The sequence below is a fragment of the Acinonyx jubatus genome, chromosome A2 (genome assembly GCF_027475565.1).
Source record: "Acinonyx jubatus isolate Ajub_Pintada_27869175 chromosome A2, VMU_Ajub_asm_v1.0, whole genome shotgun sequence".
Classification (NCBI taxonomy): domain Eukaryota; kingdom Metazoa; phylum Chordata; class Mammalia; order Carnivora; family Felidae; genus Acinonyx; species Acinonyx jubatus.
The window spans coordinates 161792134-161806509 of record NC_069383.1 but is presented as its reverse complement, the minus strand read 5'-3'; the positions used below and the strand labels follow the sequence as shown (position 1 = coordinate 161806509).

Below are 14376 nucleotides of genomic sequence, written 5' to 3'. Positions count from 1 at the left end.
CAGCTCCCCCCGCCCTCCCCTGCTGGGGTCCGCTAGGATGAGCGGGGGACACCAAGGCAGAGGCCCCCACGCCAGCCACAGCCCTGAGGAGGGGACGGAGAGTGCGCACAGGGCCAGATTGGAAACAGATGGGGCCACCGAGCCAGGTCCCAGACACCCCGGGGGGGGGGCGGGGGGGGCGGGAGGAGGAGGGGCAGCCCCACGCGGGCAGCCAATCCGGGCCTGCGCTGCCGCCCCGTGCGGGTTTGAAAACTCCATCCGAGGGGCAGGGCATACAGAGGTCCTGCGGGCCCAGGGCGCTCGGGGAAGCGGTCAAGGAGGGCCGGGGACCCTGGCGGAGACCCAGGAGCCACCGCAGGGGGCCGGCTTCCCCATCTGCTCCGATCCCTGGTGAAAATGCTTCCCGTTCCTTTAGGAACGTGTATTGACTGGGCTCTTAGTGTATACCGTGCGCACACGTACGCGCTCCCGTTACCCCCACCATCACCCCGCTTTGCAAACGGAGAAGAGGGAGAAAAGTTAGTTGCTCGCGGTCGGGAGGAACAGGGAGTCGAACCAAGGTTAGGGTCCAGAGGCTGAGCCCTTACCCACAATGCTGCAGGAGGCCTGGAGCCCAAAAAGAACAAATCGCTAAAATGTTAAGCCCCCTCTAGAAGCTCACTGCCCAGTGGCGAGAAGGAGGCCGGCAGCCCAGGGGAGACCCCGATCAAGTTCAGGGACAACCCCCTCCCCTGGTGGCCTTTCCACGCCCAGCTATGGCTGCCTTGGCCAGGGGTCCACCCCCCCACGGCTCCCCGGCATTGCTGCTGGGTGATCTGCCCGTTTGGCGCTCCGTGCCTCAGTTCCTCGCTCTGCGAAATGGAACATTTAACCCCACGTCCTCTGGCACTGGGGAGGCCCGTACTGGAGTCCCCAAAGTACCGAGCACACCGTAGGCGCTCTGCGAAGTGTGCGGCCGCAGACTGTTCACCTGCCCCCTTAGGTCCTACTAAGCTGTGACTCTTTGACATCTCTCCCCCAGGGCCCGGACTCTGGGAGGCACACAGTAGGTGCTTTAGGAGGTGGGCCATCTGGCACCCCAGCATCACGCGGGGCATCCAGGAGGCGCTCTGTGTCAACACGGGTGTGGAGTCCCCCCAGTTCAGCAGGGCACACAGTGGGCCCTCAGGAAATGCAACCGGGAGCACAGTAGGTGCTCTGTCCAGGCACAGGGCTCATGCAGACCTCGGTTTGAATCCAGGGACTCCCCACGCGATCTCCAGTAAGAACCCGTACCTCTCTGGGCCTCGGTTTCCCCATCTGTAACATAAGCCAGCTGTCAGCACGCCCAAGGCTGTGTGACCCGGGGCAAACATGCCGGAGGACCCGCCACCCTCCTCCCCAACTGGCCCTGCCTCGCCTGGGCCTCCTGCCCACGTCCCCCTGGAGATGACCTCTTGCCTCCCTGCGATGGTGGTGACCGCAGCGGGCTGGGAACACAGCCACGCCCCTGGTCAGGGTGGGGGGATCTGGGGCAGGAGTGAGGCCTGTATCTGGCCTCTCCCAGCGGAGGGGCCCATATCTGCACGGTGCCCTATTCACCCCTCATCGTGGCTCTGATCACCCCGTCTGTTAACTGCCTGGTACGGGTCCACCTCTCCCGCCAGACTGGGGCCTCAGAGGGCAGCGCTGGGGCTGCCTCTGCCTTGATCAGAGCACATGCCCAGCACGGGGCCTGATGGCACACAGTAGGTGCTCAGCAAACATTTGCGTAAACAGGACCCTTCTCGCCCAGGAGAGGCCTCTCCAACCTTACTCTCCCCACCAGAGGCCACACTCTATGGTGTCCTCGTGATGGATCCGTTTTCCCCCACGTTCTTTTTTGACACAAACATTTCTGAACACCAGGCCCAGGTCAGGCCCTGGGGACACGGCAGTGGCTAAGACTGACAAAGATCCCTGCCCTTAGGGAGCCGACACTCCAGCGCAGGCAACAGATGGGAAACAGAAGAGGTAACAACCGCTGTGGGTCAGCTGGTGGTAAGTCCTACAAAGATTTACAAAAAAAAAAAAAAGTGTGTGGGGATATTCACGGTGGTGGGGTGTAGTATTAAAGAGGGGACGTGGGGGGTAAGGTGGTGACATCTGAGCCAAGACCTGAAAGAGCTGAGAGAATATGAAGGAGACGTGGATGTTGGGGAGGAGCACTCCAGGCTGGGGGCACAGCTGGTGCAAAGGCCCTGAGGCAGGACGTGGCTGGCATGGGGGAGGGGGAGTGAGGAGGTCCGTGTAGCTGAAGCAGAGTGAGCGAGGGGGAGAGGGGGGGGAGGGCTGAGAGAGGACGGGGAAGGTCATGCAGGGCCTTGGGGGAGACAGGAAGGACTTGGGTCTTTGCCCCAGGGGAGGCGTGAGCCCTGGAGGGATGTAGGCAGAGGGCAGGGGCGGACTGAGGTGCTCACAGGCGCCCTCTGGTGGCTGCTGCGGGGAGGACAGACTGGAGGGGGGGGCCAGGGCCGAGGGGACCGCCGGGGCTCAGACCAGCCATAAGGGGGCTGAACCAGGTGGAAACAGAGAGTCGAGGAGCGGGTGGGGGGGAACATTCTGGACAGACCGTGAAGGTAGGGCCGGCAGGTTTTTCCCAAGGGCTGATTCAAGCCCCCGGAAGGCTAGGACAGCCAGCTCCGGGCAGACCCTCCCGGCCGCGTGGCCCGGCCGGTGCCCTTGAGGGCCGACCCCGGGAGCCCCCTGAACACGCAGTTGTTGCCGTGTCCTCTGAATCCGCCCAGAAGGCAGCTGCCCTTGGGGAGGAGCGCGGGGCTCGATCACGTCAGCTCCCGCAGCTGGGACATTTGGGGGTAATTTTTTTCAAAATAACTTTCCTTCTAATTATAAAATAGGCGCGTGCAGCAGAAAATTAGGGAAAATCAGCATAAAGAAGAAAATAAGACTGGCTCACAACCCACCCCTCGCCCGGAGAGACACCGCCGGCACGTGGTCGTGTTCATTCATTCTGTCCACAAACCAGTTATTGGGCACCTACTGTGTGCTGGGCTGAAGACCCGCCCCCCACCCCCCCACCCCCGGGGGGCGGGGACGGGACACCCACAGAGACACGAACATGGTCCATAACATCATGCCGGGCGGTTACGCAAGAGGCCAAAAAGAGAACAGGATTCACCGCGTGGCCCTGAAAGCCGGGAGAGGTCTGCAGGGGCCTCTCGGGCGGCCGGGATGAAGTAAGCCAATCAGACATACAAACACCTATGGGAACGGAGTTTCCGGCAGGAGGAACAGCACGTGCAAAGGTCCTGAGGTTGATTGCCTCCTCCCAGTCTCCTCCGGGTGCAAATGGGCACTTTTCCTTTCCGAGCGGGGATCAGTATTACGCGGCCAGTTGCCCACAGAGTTTAATTGGTCCCCGCTTGATCTCCATTAGAAGCGACGTTGAGAGAGAGGGACATCCACAGATGAGGCTGCGCCTCATCATTTCCCGCGGATAACTTCCCCCGGCAAAGGACGACTCCGCCGGGAGGCCCTCAAAGCCTTTGAAACGCGTCCTGATAGGGCTGTGGGCAAAACTGCACCCTGGGCACGTGTGGGCAGGACCCCCAGCCCCAGCCCTCCCCCGCCCCGCCCCAAGCCGTCCCACGTTCCTCACATTTGCGGCCAAAGTCCCTGAAAGTTTCATTGAGGGGCAGTCACCAAACTCCACGTCCTTTGCCTCCTGAGAAGAGACACTGGTTGGGCAGCTTTCTCTGTTCTCCTCTCCACCAGCTTGCCCCACGGCCCCTCCCACGCAGCATGGCACTCATGACCCGGGGCCCTGAGTGTGGACAGGCCAGAAGCCCACCTCGCCCACGCTCACATCAGGCTCCTGGCGCCATGTCTGCCTGCCGGCTACACGGCAGGCAGACTGCCCACCACAGGTGCGCCCTGGCTCCCCGGCTGCCTTTCTCACCTGCTGGTTCCCCTGGGCCCCCCGCCTTCCTTTCCCTTTGGACAGATCCAGCAGGCGCGCCTTCAGGTGTGGCTGGATCCAGCAACTCTGCTCCCTTTCTCAGCCGACGGCAGCCCCATCCTTTCAAGTTTCCCTCCTAAATGTCTTGGGACTTCGTCCATGTTTCTCTATGCAGCCTTCCCGCCCTGCCCGGCTGGACCGGTGCGGTCACCCGGATCCCCCAGCTCCCGCCCTCATTGCCCAAAGCAGCTACCACAGGGCGCCCGTGAGCACCCGAGTCAGGTCCGGCCCTCCTGGGTGCACCAGCCCCCTGGCTGCTCCTCCAACCCACCGGGCCCAGCCCTGCCCCAGGGCCTTTGCACATGTTGTCTATGCCACCTGGAACATCTTCCCCGGACTTTCACGGCCGTTTCTTCCTCACCGTTCGGGTCTCCCTCAAACATCACCTCCTCAGAGACGCCCTGAGTAATCGCTGCAGCTCGGGCAGCCACCCTGTCACCATTATCATACATCCTTCTAATTTCTTTTTTTTATTTCTTCTTTCGACAACTTATTTTCTTTTTTTTTAATTTTTTTTTAACATTTATTTATTTTTGAGACAGAGAGAGACAGAGCATGAACGGGGGAGGGGCAGAGAGAGAGGGAGACACAGAATCGGAAACAGGCTCCAGGCTCTGAGCCATCAGCCCAGAGCCCGACGCGGGGCTCGAACTCACGGACCGCGAGATCGTGACCTGAGCTGAAGTCGGACGCTTAACCGACTGCGCCACCCAGGCGCCCCTCGACAACTTATTTTCATCCGAAAGAATCACCTGTTTACTATCGAGATCTCCGCTGTCCCACGTGGAACGTTACGTTAAAAGTGGATAAAACTGAGCAAAATTTAAAATTCAGTTCACACTGGCCACGTTGCCAGCATGGCTGGGGGGGGGGGAGGGGGGTCAGATGCAGCACATTTCTAGAGTCACAGAAAGTTCTGGGGGCCCCCGCAGGAGACTGAAGTCGGGGAGGCGGGAAGGGTGGGGGGTGGGGCTGTGTCGGTTCTGCTCACGGCTGCGTCCCAGGGCCTGGCACACAGTAGGTACTCCATAAATGCTTTCTAAGTGACCGACTGAACACACGAATGGCTTAAGCGACTTCGGGAAGCCCGGAGGGGCTGCTTTGCGAGACGGGGCAGAGGCCGGAAGCCACCATCTGGGGCCATAAGCTGCGGTCTGACCCTGGGTCTCTACCTGGCTTGCAAACCAGCCGCCACATAAAGGACCGCTCCAGCCCCGAGGGCAGAAATGTGCCCACTGCTGCCCGAGCCATAGCCAGCCTCCACTCTGCAGCTGACTCAGCTCTAGAAGGCGGTAGAAGGAGTACTCCCCATGCCAGGCCCGGTCCTGCCTGGCACCCCATCTCCCACCTGAAACCAGCCGCGGTTGGCTTCTTGGATCTGGCTGTGTCCTCTCTGCACTCGCCAGGTCCCCAGTGAGGACGTGCCTGGTGTTCCCCCCCACCCCCACCCCCACCCCCCGCAAATCCTCCCCTCCTTCTGCCACATCCCCAAATCCCTCATTAAATCTCTCATTCAACTGGCTCATGCCTCTCCCTTAAACTAATTTACTTTAGGAACTCGGTAATGCCCGGCGCTAACTGCCAAGCCTTGAAAGTCGCCAGAAAAAAATTGTTACAATGAAAATATGTACCCAGTTCTTCCATTTTCCCTGGATACTGTTGCTAAAGCCAGCAGCCGGCATGGTTATAAAGAGACTGGCAGGTGTTGGTGTTAAAGATCACTCTGCACCCGACTGAGCTTTTCTCCTTGAACTGTTGCAAAATGAAAGGGGAGTCACTGCTGGTCTGTGCAGCTCCGCGAGGCGGGATGCCTCCTCCATCACAGACCGCCCCCAAACAGCCCCATCCTGTGGCTGTGTCCCCCCCCGCCTTGCCCTGTCCCCACAGTGCTCTGTGGTCTTGAACAAGTCCTCACCGGCCTCTGGGCCTCAGCTTTCCCACCTGTGCAGAGGACTGGCTGTTCTGATGCCTGGGGCTGATTTTTGTGGGTTCGGGGGCCTTTAAAGATCACAGAAACTGAGGCACAGCCCAGAGAGGTGTCTGGGGCCAAGGTGGGTGCAGCCCTCGAATGACCTCCCTTGGGAAGGTGGGACCCAGTCTCGGTCACTGCTACACCAGGTGCTATCCTGAGTCCGGGGATCACGGCAGACGACCTGCGAGGGTTCTCTTCCAGGGAGGGACAGGGACAAAAGGCAGCCATGCAAAGACGGGAGTAAAGAGGAAGTTCCGGGCAGAGGGAGGTTACGGACATGTGCAAAGGCCCTGAGGTGGAAGCCGGTACACGGAGCTCTAGGGACTGAAGGGACTGGTACAGCGAGGAGACGGGATGATCGGGATACGGGGTGGGGCATGTCCTTTGAAGAATGAACACATCTGAGGGATGCACCATCAGCACACTCCCATAACAACTCTCCTTTTGCACACGCACCTGCATTTATAGAGCACCTCCTGTATACCCATGTGCCAGGCCGAGCACAGGATGACCCAGGCGGCCCCTGCCCGACCTCAGGGAGTTCACCTATGGAGGAGGCAGGCTTCCAGGAGGAGGTGAAATGCTCGCTAAGCACTTAGGATGTGCCGAGCGCTCGGAACCGAGCCGGGCACGCAGCAGATTGTCGCCGAGCGTGCTGGCTGTTACTCCTGGGCTGGGTGTGCAAGAAGCAGCTCGCTGAACCCCCTCAGAGCCTGCTACTGTGATCCTCCCACTCTCCAGGTGGGGAAACTGAGGCACGGGACTGGGGCCCACTAATGACTGGCGGAGCTGGGACTTGAACCCCAGCTGCTTCCCAACTTCTCCCACGACTTCTCCGGGCCTCAGTTTCCCCTCCCCAGCCCTTGCTCTCCTGCCGCACCTCTCCAGTCACAGGGCCCCGGAATTCACAGCCTCTCTAATGGAGCCCATCTGGGGCTAAGCCGTCTACACTTGGGCAGGGGCTGGCTGCCACTTGGAGGCGTAAGGACAGACCACTGGCTCCCAACGTGGTATCTTTATTATTAGTCGTTAATCATCGCCCAGTGGCTGCCTCGGGGCAGGCGGTGCTCCCTGGGAGCAGGAATGGGAGGGCGCACAGGCGCACAGAAGGTCACCGGCTTGGGCTCAGCGAGTGTCTGGGGAGGTCTCACCACCAGGCCTTTTGCACCCTCTGTCCATCCGCCAGGAACGCTCTTCTCCTGAACCCTCTCTGGCTCCCTCTCCCTCACCACCTCTGTTCAAGCAAGGCATTCCCAGACCCTTTACTTAAAATTCTGCCTCATTCTGGCACTCCCCGTCCCCTTTCCCTGAATTTTCTCTTTCCTAGAGCAATACACCAGCCCCTGACATCTGACGCGGGTTTTTTTTTTTTCCTTCTTCTGTGCTTTGTTTATTCTCCCTCCCCAACTGGAGGGCTAGCTCGCAAGAGGGCAGGAAATTTGCTTTTTTTAAAAAAATTCTTCCTGCCTGGAACACAGAGCAGCTGGCACACTGCAGACACATTTGTGGAAGGGAGGAAGGGAGAGTCCCTCTTCTCTGCCCCCAGAAGCCACCTCTGCTGCTGCTCGGTGCCGATCTCTGCGTATCTTTGCCACGAGGTCACCGAGCAGAGGTAACTCGAGAACCGAGTGAAACTGTATTATGTATCCTGTTTGTATCCTGTTTGTATCATTTCCCTGCCAGGCGCTCTTTCAAGTGACATGGTATCTATGGAGCCCACGCATCCCCAGACCCTCTGCTCACCTGCTGTGCAATCCCCCCTCACAGGGCTGCGCCCCTGTATCCCCGTCGCCTGCTGAATCCCCCCCTCACAGGGCTGCGCCCCTGTATCCCCTGCTGACAGACCCTTAGGCTGGCTCCATTTTTCTCTCGACCTCACCCAATGCCGTGGTCAATGCGATTCACGAATCAGTTGTCAATGCCTCCCAGGCCCCGCAGGGGCCACCGTCTCCTTCCTGGCGCCCAGGGGGTCGGGGTGGGAAGGGGGCTGCGCGCTTCCTTCGGGCCTGCTCCCACCCCTCTGGGAACTTATCTGATGGACACATCACAACAAAAGACTTAACAGCAACCCGAGTCCGCCAACGGGGGACTGGCTCAATACGTAACAGGGCAAGGAAGCAAAGAGTGATGTACAAGTTTAGCATCTCTTCGCATCATGAGATTAGTATCACAGCTGTGAAAAGAAATGGGGAAGCCAGATGTACAATTATGAAATTACTTGTAAGATGCTATATTTTTAAGTGGGGGGGGGGGGAAGACACCACCAAGGTACAGAACGGCCGGTAAAAGATGCTACCATGTGGTTAAACACAGGGATACACATCTACCCCGCCCACTAAGTGCTCACAGATCTCTCTAGATAACCGTCCAAAATGGTAGCCATGCCCAGCAGCGGGTGGCTGTTGACGTTAAAATGGGATACAATGTAGCGCTTCTCAGCCTTTTGGCTAAGATCAGGCTGCGAACGGAATACAAGGGGAAACTCAAGGCCTCAGGTAGGCTAGCCACGTTTCAAACGCTCCCCTTTCAACGGCACTGGCAGCCAGGGGCCGCCTTATTAGGGACGCAGGTACAGAGCGTTTCTATCAGCGGACGCTGGACAGATCCAGGGAGCGCGGGGGCGGGGCAGGGCAAACTTCGACCCACAGGCCAAACGTGGCCCTCGGGCTGTTTGTATAAATAAAGCTTTATTGGCACACAGCCACACCCATCCACTCCCCTATTGAATCCCGCGGCCTTCGCAGAGACCTGCAACCTACAGAGCTCAAAAGCTTTACCCTCCGGACCTTTACAGGGAGTCTACTGACCCCTGTCCTGGAAGGAGCGCGGTGGCCGCTCGCAGGGAAGGAGCAGGGAGGGGGAGACACTGTCTCCACCGCGCATTTTTCCGTAAGCCCTCAACTGTGTCCCACGTGCACGGGTTCTCTGTCCAGAAAAATAAATGAAAAATGAGAGACGTTTCAAAGCGGCCGTGCTTCATTGGTCTCCCTGCTGGTGGCGCCCAGAAGGTCTGGTCCCCCATCCCCCCCCCCCCGCCGTCGCCTCTCTGGATATCACAACAGCCCCAGACATTTTTGCCAAGCGAATGGACAAGGAATGGGATCTTGTGGTTTTCATTTGCGTCTCCTGGGCAAGAGATGCGGAATCTTTAAAGACGGATAAACGCTTGCCTGCTCATCGGCCGGGAGCCCCCAGACTCTCAAACGGTAGCAGCCGTCTGGGTCACCCAAGCATCCCACGTGGGGCCATGCAAACAGCTGGAGCCCAATAAATGTGTGTTGAGCGGAGGAAGGACTAAGGGAAACCGGGCCCAGGGCCAGGCTGCATCACAAGGCGATGACGGTGGGCACTGAATGCCAAGCCAAGCATCCCCGAGGCAGTGCCCCCGATGGGACCAGTGCTGGTCTGGCGCCTGAGAAGTGCCAGCTCGACAGCCTTCCTGGGGGCCTGCGCTCAACAGTGGGGAGTATGGGCGGGGGGGGGGGTCCCACAGCCACGGTGGGTGGGGGACACCGTGGGCTCCAGGCCTGGAGAGGGATTATATATTCATCAGAATCTTAAACAAAAGCCCCGCGGCCGCCTGTCAGCCAGGCTCTGGCTTTTATGGTAATCGGCGATGAATTACCCACAATGCCCGGCCAAGCGCAAGTGGTTCTTGGCCCAGATCCTAAACTAATTTTTATATGTTCGTGTGTATATAATTTCGCTTGCTCCCTCCCAATCCTCGCCCATCATTAGCGGGAGCGTGGGGGGGGGGGAGGGGCGGGGGCAGGGGCAGAGGAAACCCTGGGTGTAAAAGGGAGGAGGGCGCTCACCGAGACCCCCGTCCCTCGCGCCCGCCTGGCACCAGGCCCCGGGTGCGCGGAGGCGGGAGGTGAGTGCCAAGCTGGAGCCCGGGGGAGCCTGGAAACCACCAAGAACTTGAAGCTGGCAGCCCTGGGGGTGGGAAACGCAGAGGGAGAAGGAAGAGGAGCAAGACAGGAGGGCGCGTGGGCCCGCAAGTGGGGTCCGTGCCCGTGGGCAAGCGCCTCAACCTCTCTGGGCCGCAAACCTGGCCCCCTTCGTCGTCTCCAACGGGAGGCCTCCAGCAAATTCCAACACTTTTGACCCGCGAGCCCCCCCTGGAGCTTGGTGCTGACAGCACTCCAACCTCAGCCTTACCCGCCTCCTCCAGGAAGCCCGCTCCAACGCCTCCGGGAAGCAGCGGCCCCTCGGCCTTCTGGGAACTTTGGCGGGGGTAGCACAGGGGCCCCCACGCCTGCCCCCGCTGTCCTTGAGCGGATGCTCAGGCCAGAAAACTAGGAATCAGCTTGATCCCGGCTCAACCCCCACCCTGCAGCCCCTGCTTCCCTCCACCCTCCTCTCCATCTGGTCCCGCCCCCATCACTGCTCACCTGGACAAAGGCAGTCTCACTCCTCCCCCTCTCTGACCTTCACCCCCACCTCCGTCCCCCCCCCACCGCGGCCACCAGAGGGCGCCCGTGAGCCCCTGAGTCCCGTCTGCCCTCCTCTGCCCGCAGTGTTTCCAGGGTAAAAGCCGAAATCCGCCAGGTGGTCCACAAGGCCCTGTACGACCTGCCCCCTGCCCCGTCTCCCCCCTGCCCTCCCACCTCCCTCTCTCTCCCCTGAGCTCATTCTGCTCTAGCCACACGAGCCCCGCCCCCCCCCCCCCCCCCACTGCTGCTCCCTCCCATGAACAGGCCTGGTCCCGTCCCAGGGCCTTTGCAAAGGCTGTTCCCCCTAACGAGGAACACTTGTCCCCCAGAACCCCACACTGCTCACTCCCTCATCTCCCGCTGGTTTTACTGAAACGTCACCTCTTCAGGGAGGCCTGCCTTGATTCCACAGTTAAAATAACCCCTACTCATCATCTGCCTGCCCCCTCCCCCCACGTGGCTTTGTCTTACAAGCAAGGCATATCAGCAGGAGCCTAGTTAAAAACTTTGTTTCTCGTCCTCCTCCCCGCGACTCTCCACGAGAGCAGGATTGTTTTCTTTTTTTTGATATTTACTTACTTGTAAGAGAGACACAGAGAGGGAGACGGAGAGTCCCAAGCAGGCCCTGTGCAGGCAGCACAGAGCCCGAGGCGGGGCTCGAACTCCCGAGTGGCGAGCTCGTGCGTGACCCGAGCGGAAGCCAAGAGTGAGACGCTCAACCCCGGCTTTTAACTCTTGTCTGCTGCCCTCCGTTCCCAGCGCGTGGATCGGGGCCCAGCACGCAGACCGTGTTCAACAAATGCCCACCGGTGAATTTCCCCGAGAGACGTTCCTGTTGCTCTCAACACTCCAAAGCCCTTCTCGGGGCGCGGGAGAAAAGTCGCAAGCCCCACGCCGTCCCCGAGGCACAAGTGTCTCCGCGGGGGCAGCCAAGGGAAGCGGACACCCGTTTCCGGCCCGCCAGGCTGTGCCGGGGGAGCCCGGCGGCTCGTGCGGCCGACCGGGAGGGGCCCAGCCAAGGTTACAGGCTGCAGTCCGCACGGAACCTCAGAGTCGCGCCCGACGCCCGCGTGGGACCAGGCTCGGGCCGTGGCAACGGGGCAGCGGTGGACGGGTCTCTGTCCGCGCCGGTGGCGAAGCACGCGGCCCGGAAGGAGGCGGCACCGGTCATCGGTTGGCGAAGGCGCGCAGCGTGGGGCCGTGGGCGTGGGGTGCGTGCAAAGCGGGGAGGAGAACCAGGGGCCCGTATCTGCCGCCCGAACAGTGGGGACAGCACTGGCGGGGGGCGCCTGGGCGGCTCGGTCGGCTAAGCGTCCGACGTCAGCTCGGGTCGTGATCGCACGGCTCGCGAGTTCGAGCCCCGCGTCGGGCTGGCTGCATCGGCACGGAGCCTGCGCGGGATTCTCTCTCTCCCCGCCTCTCCCCTGCTCGTTCTCGCTCTCTCTCAAAACAAACAAACTTAAAGACAAGCAACAGTACTTGCTAACGTTCGAGACCCCACGCCGTGTGCCAGGCGTCGCTCGAAGTGGTTCGCACGTTAACGCCGCGCCTAATTCTCTCCGTTTGGCAGAGGAGGAAACGGAGTCACGGAGGCGTCAGGCCACCCGCTCAAAGTCACAGGCTGGAGGTGGCGAAGGGGGATCTGGGGTGAGGAAGGCCGCCAGCGGCCAAGCCTAACACCCGGTACACAGTAGGTGCCCCATAAGTGCCACGAAGACGCCCGAGGACGAAGCAGACCGAGGCAGGGCTGTGCCCCGGTGGAGACAGCAGGGGGCACCAAGGAGTCAGTGGGACAACCGTGGGGAGAGGGGACCAGGCCCGAGCAATCCTTGCAAACGTGTAGGAAACTGGGCATCGGGGAGCGAGGCGCCTGGCTTGGAGGGGAACAATTGGCTGCCAATCTCATTTCCTCCGGTGGCAGAGCTGGGCAGGCCTGGCCGGGGCCCACGGCTGGCACAGGGCCAGGGTCGGCAGGGACCTCCCCACCTGTCACCCATGATGTGTTCATCAAGAGCGAGGACAGCGTCATAACCATCCGCGGTAGCCGGCAGGAGGGACGTGAGTGGGCGCCTCTCGGGCGGGGAGGGGAGAGCTGGCCCAAGGTCAGCGTGGCCTCTGGATAGCCTGTTCTCTCTCCCCGCCTCGGCTGGACCGATCCACCACTGAACTTGTGGTTTAGGGGGAACCACGTGACGGGAGGTCTGAGACCCTGGGTTTTCATGTGAATTCAAATCCCAGGCTCTGTTCCTTGCAAGTCATTTCCCTTCTGTGAGCCTCAGGTTTCCCATCTGCGACACGGAGTGGCTGGGACAACCTTCCCAAGCCATGCGCTTTAGGTTCGGAGCGAGGGGAGTCTGACCTGTGGCTCAGTCTCCTCCCGGCTGTGTGGCCTCAGGCAAGTGGCTTGAGCAACTTGGCTCAGCCTTTTTTCACCTAAAGAAGAAGACCCCTCGTTTGAGCACCTGGATCAAGCCATGCCTGCAGCTCGGCTATTCTAACATCAGCCTTCTCGGTTACGAGAGCCGATCGGTTCACTGGCTTTCTTAATAATGTGTTCGATTTGACTTTCTCCTGTCAGGCTGCAGGCTCGCTGTCCACCTGATAACGGAGCCTCATCAGTTCTGAGGCTGAGCTGAGGAGAAGAAAGAAACCCTGAAGGTTATCCCCGCTCAACAGAACTTGTTGTCGGACTTCAGAAAGACCCAGACCTCTGGGCCTCCGGCCTTTCAGAATGCAGTCACCCCAAAGTGACGCCCACATGGCATCCTCCAGATCAGGGACGGAGGGCGGCGCCTGTTTACTGAGCACCTATCACGTGCCCGCTGGCTTGAATGCCTAGCATGGACCCATTAACCTGACATCTACCATGACCTCTTGAGTGAGCGCCTGCTGTGGCCAGGCCCAGTGCCAGGCACAGGGGGACACTGTTATGTAAGGGGGAAGCGTCAGTGAAACGTAAGACTCAATCGGAAACCCCCCAGGGTCCCGAGCCCGGCTCTTCTGAATCGCCTTCCCCCCTGGACTTGTCCAGCCGGGGGTTCGCACACAGCACCGGTCTCTGCTTCCAAGCCCCACGGCCTCGCATCTTCCACGGGGTGACCGCCCTGGGGTTTGACCTCTGAGCGGCCGACATCCCTCCCTTGGTGGGCTCCTACCCACCCTCGAGGGGCCCGAACCCTGGGCTCCGTCGACCGACCCTCGGGGGGCTGCGGGGGTCAAGGCAGGAAGAGCCCCTCGGCCTGAAATTGCCCGGCACATGGAGCAGGCGCGCAGCAAATATCCCTGGTGGGAAAAAACAAACAGCAGAGTCCGATTCCAAGGGAAAGGAGAATTCAGAGAGGGCAGGCGACAGCCGCAAGGTCACACAGCTGAGTAAGCGGTGAGGGCAGACTTTGAGTCTAGGCCTGACAGAGGGTGTTCACGCAGCTGACAGCACTTACCGAGTATTCTCCCACAACCGGACGGGGCAGGGACCCTGGCCGGCGTCTCAGGTAAGAGAACTCAGACGCACACAAGCCTTTAAATGCGTGTGGCCGATCTATAAATTAGCAAAAGGCGATGGCTGCCAAGGGCTCTGGAACCAGCTGCACCCCAGCCGGGCCCAGCAGAGTCGGCCGGGAAGGCCAGCCGGCCACCAGGCGACACCTAGCTGTGTGACGCCGGGCAGATGCCCCGACCACTCTGGGTCTCAGCGTTCCCACCCGTCGAACGGCTAGAAGCGTCCCTCCCAGAGCTGTCGTAAAAATGAAACCCACGAAGTCTGCCTTCAGACTCTGTCCCAAATCTGCCTACTTGTCCCCGCTCCTCCGTCTCCGCCTGGTCCAGCAGCCGGACCCTCCCGCCTGAGCCACCTCAGACGTCACCCCTCCCAGCCCACCCTCCCGGCGGCCGCCTCCAGAGGGCGCCCGTGAGAAGCGGAGTCAGGTTTCCCCCGTCCTCTGCCCACAGCCCTTCAGGACTCCCATCTCTCT

The 14376-nt window shown here is 60.6% G+C and overlaps 1 protein-coding gene across 1 annotated transcript in view; it reads right to left on the bottom strand.

Annotated features, from left to right (window-relative positions):
* PTPRS (protein tyrosine phosphatase receptor type S) overlaps positions 1 to 14376 on the bottom strand; it is a 95331-nt gene that overhangs the window by 66945 nt on the left and 14010 nt on the right. The window lies entirely within an intron of this gene.